The sequence below is a fragment of the Macaca mulatta genome, chromosome 7 (genome assembly GCF_049350105.2).
Source record: "Macaca mulatta isolate MMU2019108-1 chromosome 7, T2T-MMU8v2.0, whole genome shotgun sequence".
NCBI classification, from domain to species: Eukaryota; Metazoa; Chordata; class Mammalia; order Primates; family Cercopithecidae; genus Macaca; species Macaca mulatta.
Genome location: NC_133412.1, coordinates 112,023,589 through 112,040,879, shown reverse-complemented (window position 1 = coordinate 112,040,879; position 17,291 = coordinate 112,023,589). Strand labels below are relative to the sequence as shown.

General features: G+C 37.9%; 1 long non-coding RNA gene across 1 annotated transcript in view; it reads right to left on the bottom strand.

Moving 5' to 3' along the window:
• Positions 1-4,641: 4,641 nt before the first annotated feature.
• LOC144330246 (uncharacterized) overlaps positions 4,642-17,291 on the bottom strand; it is a 40,502-nt gene continuing 27,852 nt past the window's right edge. Inside the window, exons 4-5 of the long non-coding RNA XR_013396247.1 lie at positions 15,742-15,789; positions 4,642-4,850 (exon numbers count right to left, since the gene is read on the bottom strand). This is a non-coding gene — a long non-coding RNA (uncharacterized LOC144330246). The remainder of the gene's footprint in view (positions 4,851-15,741; positions 15,790-17,291) is intronic.

Sequence of the window (17,291 nt, the reverse complement as noted above, 5' to 3'; positions counted from 1 at the left end):
TAATATGAAAAATGCAGTTTAGCAGGAATGGTGTTTATGCTCTTGGGGTGGTGATCAAACAGGGTCCTTTCCTATAGCAGTGGATACATTGTGAAGAGAATGCAGTATTTTAAGCTAAGTTGATGCTGGTGTTTTATATTTGCTCATGTTTAATCTATGGGAAAATATAATAGTTCATACAAAAGCTTTTAGCAACTAACACTTACAAAAATCTTTTAAAGCTGTGTGTCTCAGGATCCCTGGATCTAGAAAATGGTTTCTATAACCAAAGGGTCTATTTTGAATTCGCATTATTGCCCCTTTTCTTTTAGTTTAGTTGAAAGTATTCTCAGCTTTTGGGAGAGAAATAGATGTTTTGCTAAAGTTGTGGCCTATTGCCACAGCCCATCTGAGAAAGGCACTATGAACATTTGAGTCTCAACCTCCCGCTTGACTCAGACAGTCTGGCTTTAAATCCAGCTTTGTCACTTCCTGGATTTTTGGCAATTTGTCATTGCTACCAGAGAGGAACAATAGATGCTTAGACTACAACTAAAATTAATAGAGTCAGTAATCATATGCATCAAAATTAGTCTTATTCTTGCCTGGGAAGAATGGGAGAGGGGAGCTTAAAATTTTGTGTTTAATTTGAGATGAGGGTCTTGCTATGTTGCTCAGGCTGGTCACAAACTCCTAGCCAAAAGAGATCCTCCCTCCTTGGACTTTCAAAATATTGGGATTACAGGAGTAAGCCACTGCCTCGGCTTGAGAGGGGGCCTTTAAAAGACAGTCAGGTGTCTGGAATTGCTAGGCTACTTTTTGTTGTTGTTATTCAGCTTTGTAATAGCAGATAGAACTTGTAGTGCCATTCTGGGGCCTTAAGGGAGAAAGTCAGACACCAAGAAAGGCAGAGCAAAAATATAGAAGAATCTGGGTCCTCAGTGACATACCAACTCTGTAGCTATTCCTGCAAGACTCCTCGCATGAAATAAGTAAATTCCTCTCAGGTGAGTAAGGCATCTGTTACTTGCAGCTGAGTGCAATCTCAACTGAGCAATTGCTCAGGTGTCTCCTAGTTGCATTTAACTGGGGCCTCTAAGAGGTAACATAATTTAATTCCATGGATTCTAATGGTGGACATATTAAAGAGGGATCTTGGGGTTGACTTGTTGTTGTCCTTCAATCTTCATCCTGTGGCTGGCTGTCCAAAGACAGAACCAACCCTGTGGCTGTATCCACCCTGTGATTGCCTTTTAATACAGTTGCATTTCTATGGTGAAGTTAGCTAATGAAACAGGGTGTCAGCTGAAAAGTTTTATGGAAAAAATACAATACACTTTTCACACACAAGAGTCTTTCTTGTGTATTTAAACAATGATATTAATTGAGATATGAAGCCTGGTCAGTAGAAAGTACATTCCTTTGTAGGTAAAGACATTAAAATTGCTACCTTTTACTGCATTTGTTTTCAATTAGATCTGTCTTGTCAGCTCTTCCCTTGCATCCCAGGGTATGAAGTCACCAGTTTGCTCCAGGCATCACTGTGTTCTATGTGACTTGTGCTTCTGGGCTTGTGCAGTACCATAGCCTTGCTTTTCTTGGGTAAAATGGTAGGGTCTGCCTTGAAACCACATAACACGAAGGCTTGTCCTAAAATATTTCTCTTCTTTGCTTATGAGGCAACCAAACGTTGCCCAATCTAGCCTCTGTTGGTTCCACTTACTCATTACTTTGGAAATGGTCTGTTTTCTGGTAAGAGTGCACATTAATCTTAGGCAAGTGATATGTTTAGGCATTGTGTCTACACCCAAATCTCATATAGAATTGTAATCCCCAGTTGTTTAGGGAGAGACCTGGTGGGAAGCGCAGTTTCCCCCATGCTGTTCTTGTGATAGTGAGTTCTCGTGAGATCTGATGGTTTTATAAGGCAGTTTTCCCTGCTCTTGCTAGCTCTTCTCTCCTGCCACCACGTGAAGAAGGGCCTCGCTTTCTCCCTTTGCCATCTGCCATGATTGTAAGTTTTTTGAGGCCTCCCCAGCCATGTGGAACTGTGAGTCAATTAAACCTTTTTCCTTTATAAATTACCCAGTCTCGAGCAGTTCTTTATAGCAGTGTGAAAGCAGACGAATATGGCAAGTAAACCTTTTAGTATTGGGCATATTTAGCCCTTTAATCATTTAATCAAATGATTGGAAAGAGTATTGATCACATCTAGCCTGTAAAAAATTGAGTCACCATGGTTTTTGTGGGTCTTCCTCTTAGGATTGTCTCTCCTCTCTCCATTTTAAATACTTTCATTGTTTGCCATTCTATTTCTCATCCCTAAGGGAAGACAGATTTGCCATATATTTTATTAGAATAAAATGAGACTCAAGTAATTATATTATTTCTAATTATCGTTGTTAAATATTTTTTGATTACCTCATATGGTTATCTTTTTAATATAATGCAATTGCCCTAAGGTTGTCGAAATGATTAGTTTTTTATTAGTGATCCTTGTCTGAGATGTAACCTTAAATAACACATCCTTTCTTGCTCTTTAACAGCAAATTGTTTTCCATTTGTAAGCTTTGTTCAGCATGCATTTAGCTCTTCTTTTTCTTTATTTAGCCTTCTGTTCATCAGTTTAGTGTAGAGCTAGTAGAAAGAAAATATTGAGCTATACTGGCATTAAATTAGAATATTTTGACATGTTGTGCCTCCCCATTTTGACTATTTTCTTGCGTGTGCAACATGGAATTGTTATTACACAAATGTACAATATACAATTTTTACACATTTGATTGAAAAGTTAACTTTTATATTATGGAGAAATTTCAGGGTATATTTAATAAGTACTAAGGCTACTATTGAACTAATCACTTTCACATAAGAAAGCTACAATGTAAGTTATAATGTTTCCATTTGTCACTTAAAAAAACCTTCCAGAAACAAACACATTGATGGCTTTCCCTGTGTCTGCTTTACTAAGGGCATTTCAGGGTTGCTTGCTTGGATCCTCATATTTTCAAGTTATGTTAAGTGCTTTAATTTTAATCTTCCCTGGGTACCATGGTGGACAAGTCTCTGAGTGCTAGGTGAGAATTAACAACTTATATTTCTTTAAGCCATTTTGAATGCAAGTACTTTTATTTTCTGTGGTTATGTAATTTTTGAACTCTCTTTTTTATACAACTCTTTAATATTCATCACTAATAATAGATTATTTAAAAAATAACACATTTTAATTATAAAAGCAGCAAGCAATAAGAAATATAGATAAGCAAAATGAAGTAAAATAAAATCCATCCTTAATTCTACTATTCGGATATAATGCTGAACTTACCAGCATTTTTATAATGTAATATACTTAAATATAAAAAGTGTACTTTTATGATATACTATTAATATAAACTGTAGAGATTTTACAAAGATGAGATCACATTATTCTGTTTTGAATTCTTCTTTCCTTATTTAAGAGATAGTATGTATCTTATAAGTCATTATTTTTTAATCTATCATTAAAAAGGGGAATTAAACTTGTATTTTTCTCTAAAATAATACATGCTTAATGCAGACAAGTGAAAAAATACAGGTAAGTACAATGGAAAAACAACTGTTAATATAACCATGCAGAAATACGTTTTTGACTTCATTTTAGTCTACATACTTTTGAGCTTTTAAAAATGAGTACATATATATATAAATGTTATGTGTACATTTTTATAAACAATATCACATTTTAGATTGTGTTTTATACAGGAATTTTCACTGAGCTGTGTCTATACATTTTTTGTCTTTACATACCTAAATCATAATTTTAATGGCTGAACAATAACCTCATTCTATGATGTATCACTGTTTATTTACCAAATCACCTGTGTTCAACAGTAGGTCATTTAAATTTTTTTTGTTGTTGTTTACATTTCCTCAATTGACCTTACAGAAGACATATTTTAACACTTGTTCAATTTCTGCAGAATAAATGGTAAGGCTTTTGATATAGAATGTCAGATTTCCCTTGGAAAGCTTGTACTAGCTGACAGTCCTGCCAGTAGCACAGGAAGCCTGCTTCCACACACTCCATGTCCTCACTGCCACTGGATTTTCCAGCCAGAGTGCCTTTGACTGCAGCTAATGAGAACCAGGAGGTGGTATGGGTTTAACCAGGAGGTGGTATGGGTTTAACACTGACAGCTTGGTTTTAAATCTTGATTCTGTGACACAGCAAGTTTTCTGGGCTTTCATTTCCTCATCCATAGCAATACCAGTTTTACAGGGTTATTCTGAGGATTAAATGAGATGATAGACATAATGCATTTAGAGTTATCCCTGGCACATATGAAACAGTAAACAAACATTAGCTGTTTTATTTCTTACATAATTAAAATGATACAGTGATAACATTGGTTTGATGTTTTCATATTGATAGTTTGTATATTGTTTCTTAATTCAGTCTGAAGTAAAGATTTTTCTGTTTGATTCTCATCTTAAAAACTCATACTAAATCTAGTTGATCTTCTAAATTTTGCGACAGCTCCAAATAATATAATTCTGACCTCAGATGTGAAATGTAACATTACCTTGCAGTGACTAATCTTGCATACTGTAGGATGAACTTCTGAGATTAAACATCTTCAGGAAAGCTCATTAATTTGGGCAAAGAAGACCAGGTGAGGAGAATTTGCTTTTAAAAAGTTTTAATAGCCATAATAATAATTTATTTACAGAGTGAAGTACAAACTCTAGGACTTCATAATTCTAAATACATTGCAGTGCATTTTCGAATAATGGGACATGGCTGACAATGGCTGAGGCATAGCAACTGGCAGACTAATCAAGTGCAGAAATTGGTGATTGTTTTCATAGCACATGCCAGACTGCATCTCCAGCTGGAAATTCCATAAAAGAAACAAATAATAGTATCACCCTTGGGTGCACTACTGAAAACACAATATCTGGTTTTGTGAGTGCCAGTCCATTCTGCTCAGACACTCTGGTATCATAGTATTGTCTCAGAGGTATCATAGTACTGTCACAGTACTGTCTCAGACAAAATGGGATACTTCAGAGAAAAGCAGCCAAGAGAACTAAAGTCCTATCAGTTAAGGAAGAGTAGAAGAAATCTGGAGTGTTCAGCCTGGAAAAGATTTACAGGGTCGTGGTGGCAGATTTAGAATAGCTGAGCAATGAGACTTGCTCTGTCTCCTTGGGTGGAAACTGGATAAATGGAGAGAAGTTACAAAGCAGCAGATTCTGGTTATTAAGGTTTAATGTAAAGAAAAACTAAATTAGCACTATAATGCAAATAGCTTGACGTATTCCTTCCACAAGGCCACATCAGTTGTATTGTGTGTGTGTGTGTGTGTGTGTGTGTATTTAATACTTATTCTAAAGAGCCAATATATTTAGGGGTTCTGAGAAATTTATAGACCTAGTAAACTGTGGGCCTTTTAATGCATAATTTGTGAACTAATCAATTTTCTCATTTTAATCCCTCCCTCCCTCCCTCCCTCCCTCCCTCCCTCCCTCCCTCCCTCCCTTCCTTCCTTCCTTCCTTTCTTCCTTCCTTCCTTCCTTCCTTCCTTCCTTCCTTCCTTCCTTCCTTCCTTCCTTCCTTCCTTCCTTCCTTCTTTTCCTCTCTTCCTTTTCTTTTTTTTTGTTATACTTTAAGTTCTAGGGTACATGTGCACAAAGTGCAGGTTTGTTACATATGTATACATGTGCCATGTTGGTGTGCTCCACCCTTTAACTTGTCATTTACATTATACTACAGAGCTACAGTAACCAAAACAGCAAGGTACTGGCATAAAAACAGACACACAGAGTAACGAAACAGAATAGAGAACCCAGAAACAAATTCATACATCTACAGTAAACTCGTTTTCAACAAAGGTGCCAAGAATATATGTTGGAGAAAAAGCAGTCTCTTCAATAAGTGGGGCTTGGAAATCAGGATATCCATAGGCAGAAGAATGAAACTAGACCCCTATCTCTTGCCATATACAAAAATCAAATTAAAATTGATTAAAGACTTAAATCTAAGACCACAGGCCATGAAATTACTAAAAGAAAATACCCTACCTCAGCTTCCCAAGTGCTAGGATTACAAGCATAAGCCACTGTGCCCAGTGATATAAGATTTCTGACTGCAAAGTTACTCATCTCCCCTTTGCAGTTAGCAACATTTGTGGGGAGATAATTTGAGACCATGTAAACATCCTGGTTGTCATCAAAACTTCACTGTTTCAGTATCTTTTGATGCTTTCTTCTTCAATCAACTACTACTATAATAGTTGCCAAATAATGACCTTCCAGTTCTACCTTTCCTTCTGCATACAGTAGTTAGCGTTCTTATGTAAGGAATAATTATTTGTTTGTTTATGTAATTTGAACTCATGAATTCCTAGTTTATTAAATGGGCCATAATCTGCTATTATCATTAATTTATTTTTTAAAAGTTTTATTTTAAGTCCAGGGGTATAAATGCAGGTTTGTTACATAGGTAAACTTGTGTCATGGGGGTTTGTTGTATAGATTTTGTCACCCAGATCTTAAGCCTAGTACTCATGAGTTATTTAGTTATTAGTTATTTTTCCTGATTGTCTCCCTTCTCCCACCCTCCAGCCTCTAAAAGGCCCTGGTGTGTGTTGTTCCCCTCTGTGTGTCCATGTGTTCTCATCATTTAGCTCCCACTTATAAATGAGAACATACAATATTTGATTTTCTGTTCCTTTGTTAGTTTACTAAGGACAATGGCCTCCAGTTCCATCTGTGTTCCTGCAAAGGACATATCTCTTTCTTTTTTATTGCTGCATAGTATTCCATGGTGTATATTGATCACATTTTCTTCATCCAGTCTACTGTTGGTGGACATTTAGGTTTATTCCATGTGATATGGTTTGTCTCTGTGTCTCCACCCAAATCTCATCTTGTAGCTCCCATAATTCCCATGTGTTGTGGGAGGGAACCAGTGGGAGATAATCAAATCATAGGGGTGTCTTTCCCATGCTGTTCTCATGATAGTGATGGGTCTCAAGAGATCTGATGGTTTTAAAAACTGGAATTTTCCTGTACAGCGTCATTTTTTTTTTTTTTTTTGGCCTGCTGCCATCCGTGTAAGATGTGACTTGCTGCTCCTTGCCTTCCACCATAATTGTGAAGCCTCCCCAGCTATGTGGAACTGTAAGTCCAATAAACCTCTTTCTTTTGTAAATTATCCAGTCTTGGGTATGTCTTTATCAGCAGTAAGAAAGTGAACGAATACAGTAAATTGGTAGCAGTAGAGTGGTGTGCTGCTGAAAAGATACCTAAAAATGTAGAAGTGACTTTGGAACTGGGTAACAGGCAGAGGTTGGAATGGTTTGGAGGGCTCAGAAGAAGACAGGAAAATGTGGGAAAGTTTGGAACTTCTTAGAGACTTGTTGAATGGCTTTGACCAAAAGCCAGATAGCAATATGGACAATAAGGTCCAGGCAGAGGTTGTCTCAGATAGAGATGAGGAACTTGTTGGGAACTGGAAAAAAGGTGACTTTTGTTAGTTTTAGCAGAGACTGGTGGTATTTTGCCTCTGCTCAAGAGATGTGTGGAACTTTGAACTTGAGAGAGATGATTTAGGGTATCTGACTGAAGAAATTTCTAAGCAGCAAAGCATTCAAGAGGTGACTTAGGTGCTGTTAAAGGCATTCAGTTTTATAAGGGAAGCAAGCATAAAAATTCGGGAAATTTGCAGCCCGACAATTTGATAGAAAAGGAAAACCCATTTCCTGAGGAGAAACTGAAGCTGGTAGAAATTTGCATAAGTAATTAGAAGCCAAATGTTAATCCCCAAGACAATAGGAAAAATGTCTCCAGGGCATGTCAGAGGTTTTCATGGCAGCCCCTCCCATTACAGGCCCAGAGGCCTAGGATAAAATGGTCTCATGGGCCAGCCCCATGGTCCCCATGCTGTGTGCAGTCTAGGGACTTGGTGCCCTGTGTCACAGCCACTCCAGCCCTGACTAACAGAGGCCATGGTACAGCTTGGGCTGTTGCTTCAAAGGATGGAAGCCCCAAGCCTTGGCAGCTTCCATGTGGTCTTGAGCCTGTGGGTGAACAGAAGTCAATAATTGAGGTTTGAGAACCCCTGCCTAGATTTCAGAAGACGTATGGAAATGGTACCAGTTCGCTTTCTTTCTTTCCTTTCTTTCCTTCCTTTCCTTTCTTTTCTTTTCTTTTCTTTTCTTTTCTTTTCTTTTCTTTTCTTTTCTTTTCTTTTCTTTTCTCTTCTTTTTGAGACAGTGTCTCACTTTGTCAACCAGGCTGGTCACAAACTCCTGCCTGGCTCCCCCAAGTAGTTGAGACTATAGGCATACACAACCGTGCTCGACTAAGTTTTTGTATTATTTGTAGAGATGTGACTTGCTGCTCCTTGCCATGCTGCCCAGTCTGGTCACAAACTCCCGAGCTCAAGTGATCTGTCCACCTTGGTTTCCCAAAATGCTGGGATTACAGGTGTGGGCCACTGTGTCTAGCCTTTGTATCAGCTCTTCTTTGTACATCTGCTAGAATTCAGCTGTGAATTTGTCTGGACCTGGGCTTTTTGTGATTGGTAGGCTATTTATTACCACCTCAATTTCAGAACTTGTTATTGGTCTATTCAGGGATTCAATTTCTTCCTGACTCAGTCTTTGGAGGGTGTGTGTGTCCAGGAATTTATCCATTTCTCTATTTTCTATGTGCATAGAGGTGTTCATAATATTCTCTGATGGTTGTTTGTATTTCTGTGAGTTCAGTGGTAATATCCCCTTTGTCATTTCTGACTGTGTTTATTTGAATCTTCTCTCTTTTCTTCTTTATTAGTTTAACTAGTGATCTATCTATTTTATTTATTTTTTTCCCAAAACTAGCTCCTGGATTCATTAATCTTTTGAATGGTTTTTCATGTCTCTATCTCCTTCAGTTCAGCTCTGATTTTGGTTACTTCTTACCTTTTGGCTTTGGGATTTGCTTGCCCTTGGTTCTCTAGTTCTTTTAGTGGTGATGTTAGGTTGTTAACTTGACATCTTTCTAACTTTTTGATGTGGGCATTTAGTGCTATAAATTTCCCTCTTAACACTGCCTTAGCTGTGTCCCAGAGATTCTGGTACATTGTATCTTTGTTCTTATTAGTTTCAAAGAACTTCTTGATTTCTGCCTTAATTTCATTGTTTACCCAAAAGTCGTTCAGGAGCAGGTTGTTCAGTTTCCCTGTAGCTGTGTGGTTTTGAGTGAATTTCTTTCTTTCTTTCTTTTCTTTTTCTTTTCTTTTTTTCTTTTTTCTTTTTTTTTTTGAGATGGAGTCTTGCTCTGTCATGCAGGCTGAAGTACAATGACCTGATCTTGGCTCACTGCAACATCCTCCTCCTGGGTTCAAGCAATTCTCTCTGCCTCAGCCTCCCAAGCAGCTGGGATTACAGACACCCACCACTACACCTGGCTATTTTTGTATTTTTAGTAGAGATAGGGTTTTGCCATGTTGGCCAGGCTGGTCTTGAACTCCTGACCTCAGGTGATCTGCCCACCTTGGCCTCCAAAAGTGCTGGAATTACAGGCATGAGCCACTGTGCCCGGCCGTGAATTTCTTAATCTTGAGTTCTAATTTGATTGTGTTGTGGTCTGAGAAACTGTTTATTATGAATTTCAGTTCTTTTGCATTTATTTGTTGAGGAGTGTTTTACTTCTGATTATGTGATCAATTTTAGAGTAAATGCCATGTGGCACCAAGAAGAATGTATGTTCTGTTTTGGTGAGAGTTCTGTATACATCTATCAGGTCCATTTGATCCAGTGCTGAGTTCAGGTCTTGAATACCTTTGTTAATTTTCTGTCTCGATAATCTGTCTAATATTGTCAGTGGGGTATCAGAGTCTCCCACTATTATTTTTGTGGGAGTCTAAGTGTCTTTGAAGGTCTCTAATCACTTGCTTTATAGATCTGGGTGCTCCTGTGTTGGGTGCATATATATTTAGGATAGTTGTCTCTTTTGGTTGAATTGAACCCTTTACCATTATGTAATGTCCTTCCTTGTCTTTTATGATCTTTGCTGGTTTAAAGTCTGTTTTGTCAGAAACTAGGATTGCAACCCCTCCTTTTTTTTCTGTTTTCCATTTGCTTGGTAGATTTTTCTCCATCCCTTTATTTTGAGCTTCTGTTGTCTCATTGTATGTAAGATGGGTCTCTTGAAGACAGTATATCTATGGGTCTTTATCCAGCTTGCCACTCTGTGTCTTTTAATTGGGGCACTTAGCCTATTTACATTTAAGGTTACTATTGATATGTGTGGATTTGATCCTGTCATGATGTTAACTGGTCATTTTGGAGACTTATATGGTTACTTTATAGTGTCACTGGTCTGTATTTCAGCATGTTTTTGTAGTGGCTGGTAATAATCTTTCCTTTCTTTATTTAGTGCTTTCTTCAGGAGCTCTTGTAAGGCCAATCTGGTGGTAAAAAAAATTCCCTCATCATTTGCTTGTCTGAAAAGGATCTTATTTCTCCTTCGCTTATGATGCTTAGTTTGGCTTGATATAAAATTCCAGGTTGGAATTTCTTTGTTTTTAAAATGTTGAAGATTAACCCCCAATCTCTTCTGTCTTGTAGGACCTCTTCAGCTGAGAGGTCTGTTGGTCTGATGGGCTTCCCTTTGTAGGTTATCTGGCCTTTCTCTCTAGTTGCCTTTAACATTTTCTCCTTCATTTCAACCTTGGAGAATCTGATGATTATGTGTCTTGGGGATAAGCTTCTCGTAGAGTATCTTACTGGGGTTCTATGCATTTTCTGAATTTGAATGTGGGCCTCTCTAGCTAGGTTGGGGAAATTCTCATGGATAATATCCTGAATTATGTTTTCCAAATTGGTTCCATTCTCCCCATCTCTTTCAGGTTCACTGATCAGTTGTAGATTTGGTCTCTTTACAAAATCCTGTATTTCTTGGAGGTTTTTTTCATTCTATTTCATTCTTTTTTCTCTGTTCTTGTCTGCCTCTCTTATTTCAGAAATTCGGTCTTCAAGCTCTGAAATTCTTTGCTCCACTTGGTCTATTCTGCTATTAATCTTTGTGATTGCATTATGAAATTGTTGTATTGTGTTTTTCAGCTCTATCAGGTTGGTTACATTCTTCTCTATACTGGCTATTTTGTCTGTCAGCTCCTGCAATGTTTTATCATGATTTTTGGCTTCCTTGCATTGGGTTACAATGTACTCCTTTAGCTTAGTAAACTTCGTTTCTACCCATATTCTGAATTCTACTTCTATTGTTTCAGCCATCTCAGCCTCATCCCAGTTCTGAACCCTTGCTGGGGAGGTGATGCAGTCATTTGGAAAAAGAGGGCACTCTGGCTTTTTGAGTTTTCAGTGTTCTTGTGCTGATTCTTTCTCATCTTTGTGGGCTTATCTATTTTAAGTCTTTGAGTTTGCTGATCTTTGGATTTCTTTTCTTCTTTTAACAACTTGGCCAATTTTTCATAGAGCTGCAGTGGAATGCTGGGGGTCTGCTCCAATCCCTACTTGCTTTGGATTTTCCAGTACCTGGAGGTATCACCAGTGAAGGCTACAAAACAGCAAAGATGGCAGCCTGCCCTTTCCTCTGGGAGCTCCAGCCAAAGGATGTACGGACCTCCTGCTGACTCAACCACACCTGTAGGAGGTGGCTGGAGACCCCGAATGAGAGGTCTCATTCAGTCAGAAGGAACAGGATGAGGGACCCGCTTAAAAAAGTGGTCTGGTCATGTTTTTGTAGAGAAGCTTTGCTGTACTGGGAATCTACCTTAGGCCCTGGTCACCTCAAGCACTCTGAAGTCCAAATGCTGGAATGGCTAAGTTGCCTAAACAGCTAAATTTCCTAAATGGCTAAGTTGCCTGAACAACAGCCTGCTTCTCCTCCTGAGAGCTCCATCCCAGGGAGGCCCGAAGCCTCTGTCAGCCAGAGAACACTGGTGGGTATAGCTAGAGACCCTGGTTGGGAGGCTCTACCCAGTGATGAGGAATGGGGTCAGGCAGCCACTTAAAAAGCAGTCTGGCCACATTTTTGTTTGGGCTGCTGTGCTGTGCTGGGTTACTGCTTCCAGTAGTACTCTGGTCAGCTTGGGCTCTCCAAAGCCTGAAAGCTGGAACTGCTAAGTTGCCCAAACCACAAAGATGGTGGCCTGCCCCTGCTCCTTGGGACTCTGTCTCAGGTAGTTTTCTAATTTCTGTAGGCCAGAGGACGCTGGTGGAGGTGACTGGAGGCCCCAGTTGGGACGTTCTGTCCAGTGAGGAGAAACAGGATCAGGGACTCACTTAAAGATGCAGTCTGGCCATGCTTTCTTAGAGCAGCTGTGTTGTGCTGGGGTGCTGCTCCTGTCCCAGTTGGCTTGGGTTCTCCAAGAGTCCAAAGGCTAGAACTGCTAAGTCATCCAAACAGCAAAGATGGAAGCCTGCCTCTTCCTCTGGGAGCTCTGCCCTGGGGAGCTTTCAAATGTTTGCCAGAGAACACTAGTGAGGGTGGCTGGAGGTCTTCTCCATGGTTTAAGTTGTTTCCTTGACTAGTACCAATGTGAGTGCCTGGATGTTTCTGTTGAAGGTGCTATAGTTACCCTATTTATTCCTCTCCTTGATAGCCATACACCTAAGCTGCATCTAGTTGGCCATCTTAGCCACTTCCCCTTATTATCATTTAGTCTGATGTTCAAATTGTCATAGACTTGATCAGTGGGAGCTCATTCAGGCTCTGACACCACCATTACTCAGCCACCACCTCCCCTGACTTGATGCCTGTCTCAGAATCCTCCTCACATGGCCTTTGGATAGTACGAAGGAAGGAGATTACATTTTAATTCTTTGGTGACATCAAAAGTAGAAGAACATTTAAAAAAAATTGATGTTTGCAATTCTTGCATTTTACACTTTAAATAAAAAGGAGCTGCTTTATTTTGTATCTTTTTGTGTTTTGGTTCCTTGTGATGAGATACAAAAAAATTTCTTCTTGCTATTTGGTAAGCACTTTTCTGTAACATCTTACAGGTGTGGTTAAGTATTATTTTCAATAAATTGAAAGACAAATTTAACATAATTGCCAGGCAATTTCATCTTCTTTATTTTTAAAGTATTGAATATGTCTTGAGATGCTATATAAGAATTTTTATCAGATGGATACAATTTAGAATTCTGGAAAAGAAGATCTTGAGGTGATGTTTAAGAATTACTGTCACTTGCTGTGCCTCTTTAAATTGGGTATTAATGTAATGCTCTTTAAACATCCGGAGTTTAACCAATAGTCCATTATCGGTGTAAATTAAGCAGCAAATGGCTAAAAAAAAGTACTGTGTAACTGTTTTGTGACCACGTGCCCTCTGGCAGCTAGCGTGCTCAGCCATGTGGCTCCCTGGGTTACAGGTATGCTCTTCGGATCTGCACTACTGGTAGTTAAAGTTACTTTATTAATAACTAGGGGCTCTCAAGATGTTATTTTAAAGGGGAAAATGTTGGGTATTTATTGACTTTTTTCCCCAAAAACGCTTCCCATTGTTGCTTTTAATGACAGAATCCCTGTGGAACACCTGTATAAGCCTCTCAATCCCTTTTGGAATCTGAGAAAAGCATATTTGTGCACAAATGCAGAGTTTCGTCTACAACTTAAGGAAGTTTGCATATCTCAGATCAAGAGTCCCTTTCTTAAATGGTCTATTTTTGTGGTTTGTAGCCAAGGTTAGAAAGTGACACAAAGTGAATTATTCCAAATCAGTAAGAGATCAGAGATTCACTTTCTTTTTTGGTTTTCTCTTTTAGAAGAGATTTATGAGAACGGGTTGACACTGAAAACACAGCTTAATTTTGAGCACCTGAAGACTTAAAAAATTTGATTAAAATGTTTCAACAAATACCATTAAAAAAAGGTATTTCAAGTTAGGCTTCGATTTTCTTCTTATAAAGCAAGTTGTCTAAGACAGAAAGGGCCAACATTTTGTGCTTGGAAGCGGTTAGGTTCTGAACTCATGGGAATGTGCATATTTGAGAACTGTGCCTCAGTCTTGGGCTTTATGGTGTTGAGCATTCTGAGTTTTAATTGTAATAGGGTGATTTGGTGGTTATCTAATTTCAAATAAAAGACACTTTTGAATTCTACCTGTTGAGTTGATCAATTTGAGATGTGCTCAACAATGAAGAGGAAAGGCAGATTTCAGACCATCCAGAGTGCCTACTGGGCTTGCACTGAGGTCTATGAGTCAAAACAGCAGTGCTAGCCCAATTGGAAAACTCAGGGAAAAGACTGATCTCAGCTTAAAAATCTGCTGGCAAAGTCAATTACCGAGTTCAAAGACAGTGAGATTAAAAAATAGCTAATTATAAAAGTGAGCCATATGGACTTAATTATAAACGATAAAATGAACTCTCATTAAAAAGGCATAAATTCATCACTCTGCAGCTCAATAAACATAAAAAATGGGAAATTAGCCTATTCATTTTAATGATAAAAATCAGTAATAGTATTAATATATTATGCATTTATATGCTAAATATTCTAGGTTTCTTTTGCATTTGTTATTTATTTTTTAAAGATATCTTTTCCAGAAAGCATTGACTTCATTATTTTATAGGTAAAGAAATCAAAGCTAGAGAAATTAGAGCCACAAAGCTAGGAGGTGATACAGCAAAAATTGGAACCCAGGACATGCTGGCGTGACTCCAGACTTAAATGATTTATACTCTCCATGCTGCTTCCCTTTTAGACTTGAATGCTAAGCTCTTGGCACTTCGATTAATATCGTCACATAGTATTGTTTGTGTCGTATTAGTCAGCACACACACCTAAGAGACTTACCACAGTAGAACTTTATTTCTCCCTAATGTAAAGCTCAAAGGCGGGGTACCCTTGGTTGTAGTCATCAGATCTGTGTCGATGGTCGCTTTACTGCCTTTAGCATGTGGCTGCTGCCAGTGTAACTAGAGGTGTTGCTGTTTGGGCGGCCAGTTTAGCAAATATAAACACTAGACACACAGCTAAATTTGAATTTCACATAAACAACAGATAACTTTTTAGTACAAGTATATCCCATGAAATATTTGGGACAGTTTTGATGCTTTTTATATGCTAATCTGGCAACTTGAATGTCAGTGCCCCTGGTAAATATATGTCTCAAATATTGCATGGGATATATTTACACTAAAATGTAATTTAGTTTTTTGAAATTCAAATTTAATTATGTGCTCTGCATTTTATCTGGCAACCCCAGTTGACATCAAATGAGATGACTGGTGAACATGGAAGAGTTTTGGGGAAGTTTTTATAGTACAGGCCTGAAAGTGGCAAATTAGTTTTGGGCACATTTTCTTGGTAACAACCTATCTATATCATAGCCACACCTATACATAAGGGGGATTGACAATGGGTGGACATTTATCTACATCAATATTATGCTATGGGAGGTTGGCACAAATCGTAGTTAGGCATCTTAGTATTTCCACCATAGCACATTAGCAGGTATCACATGCCAATTTGCAGTGGGTCCTATGTCTGCATATACAGGCAACATGTAATAGGAATTAAGCATTTTGTCCTGACAAATCAGGACTTAAGCTATAGGTCAGTCTCTAGCTGTGAGGCTTGGACAGGTTCCTTTTCCTTTCTAAGCCTCAGCTTCCTCATTGATCAAAAGAGATAACACAGAACATCTTTAGATAGTTTTTAAAAGAATTAAATCAGATAAGACATGTAAAGTAATTTGTGCTATATCTGGGAATACATGGTGGCAGCTACTTCTGTGAGTCATAGAATGGAAATATTTGCCAGTCTATTTATTTTGTGTCTTTTTCTGTTCCCAATGTTTTTTGGTGGCTAAAAGAAAAGAAAAAGCAAGCATGATAAAGACTAATTAAAGAGTTGTTCCTCAAATTTCCTTGAAATTAGTAAGTTGATTCACTGAAATAATTCACATTTCATAACTCAAAATAAGCAAAACTTTGAATCTTTTTTTTCTTTTTTTACTTTTTAAACTGACATTTACTGGAGCTGGTAAGACTTGGTTTTTAGGTGGTTGTTTTGTGAATTGTAGCTGAAAACATAATAATAATGAAAAAATATATGCCGGTAGTAAAAGTTAATATGCTCTGTGTTGGTAATAGTTAAAAATTACAGAGAAGCTGAATATCTGATTGGGTAAAGAAGTATTTTTAAGGCTTGAAAACTGTTAAATAAGAATAATAATGAGTATTCATTACTTATCAGATGTAAATATTTACCTAGGCAGTCTATTCACACACACACACACAAATTATTACTCTGACTTCTTATTGCACTGCCTTATAACTTTTTCTGAGCACGCATAGTGCTTGAAACTAAAATTATGTCATTCTTCAGGATGATGGGTCTTATAAAGACTTATCTGTCAAGTAGCCAGCTGTGTTCTGGCAGGTCATTCAGATTCTTTCTCCTCTCACTTTAATTTACTTTCAGGAGAGAGATGGCTGGCAAAGTTTAAGCAAGCATGATAAAGATTAATTAAAGAGTTGTTCCTCAAATCTCCTTGAAATTAGAGGTTGATTCACTGAAATAATTCACATTTCATAACTCAAAATAAGCAAAACTTTGAATCTTCACAAGAAAATTGAAGAGCTCTACGGATTACCCATTCTTTGCTGTGGAATTGTGCAATTGAATTTAGAATATAATAGAATTTGTGTTTCCAATAAAATCAACTCAGAATAGCTTCACATCATAGAACTAAATTAGACCATAACTCCCTCTAATTAGTTTGGATAGTAATAGTTTTAGTCCTTAATCGCACCTTTTAGTGAAGAATTCTGAAGTCCTTAGAATAAAGTCTATTGTCCTACATCCTTGGGAGTAGTTCTTGAGAGAGGGAAGTTAACAGATGCATTGACAAAATAGGTCGTCTGAAGAGTAGTTTTTAATGGTCTATGAGTTTTTTTTAAATGGAAAACTTGGAAGTGTGATATTATATAATTGCTCATGTGTGTCCTGAAGCAGGTTTAATGGTAGAATATACGAACTTGATTAAATATTTCATTTCCTGGTAACTTCATTAAGGTTATGGATATCAGTTGAGACATTATACAATATCTTGGTTAGGGGGAGAAAACCCTTCCCTCAGATGATTTATTTTCTGCATCAGCTCTTTCTTTCTCAAGAACCAGTCAACATCTGTAGATCAATTCTTTATTGTGTGCAGAAGCCTTTATCACATGCCTTATTCCAGTCTTCAAATGTGCCTGCCCTTGTTATCTGCTATCTTCTAGACTGGGACAGAGAACAACATTATTAGAATATTACTGAGGTTTGGTTACAACGCTTTAGTAGGTAGTGAGGTGATGTGGAGA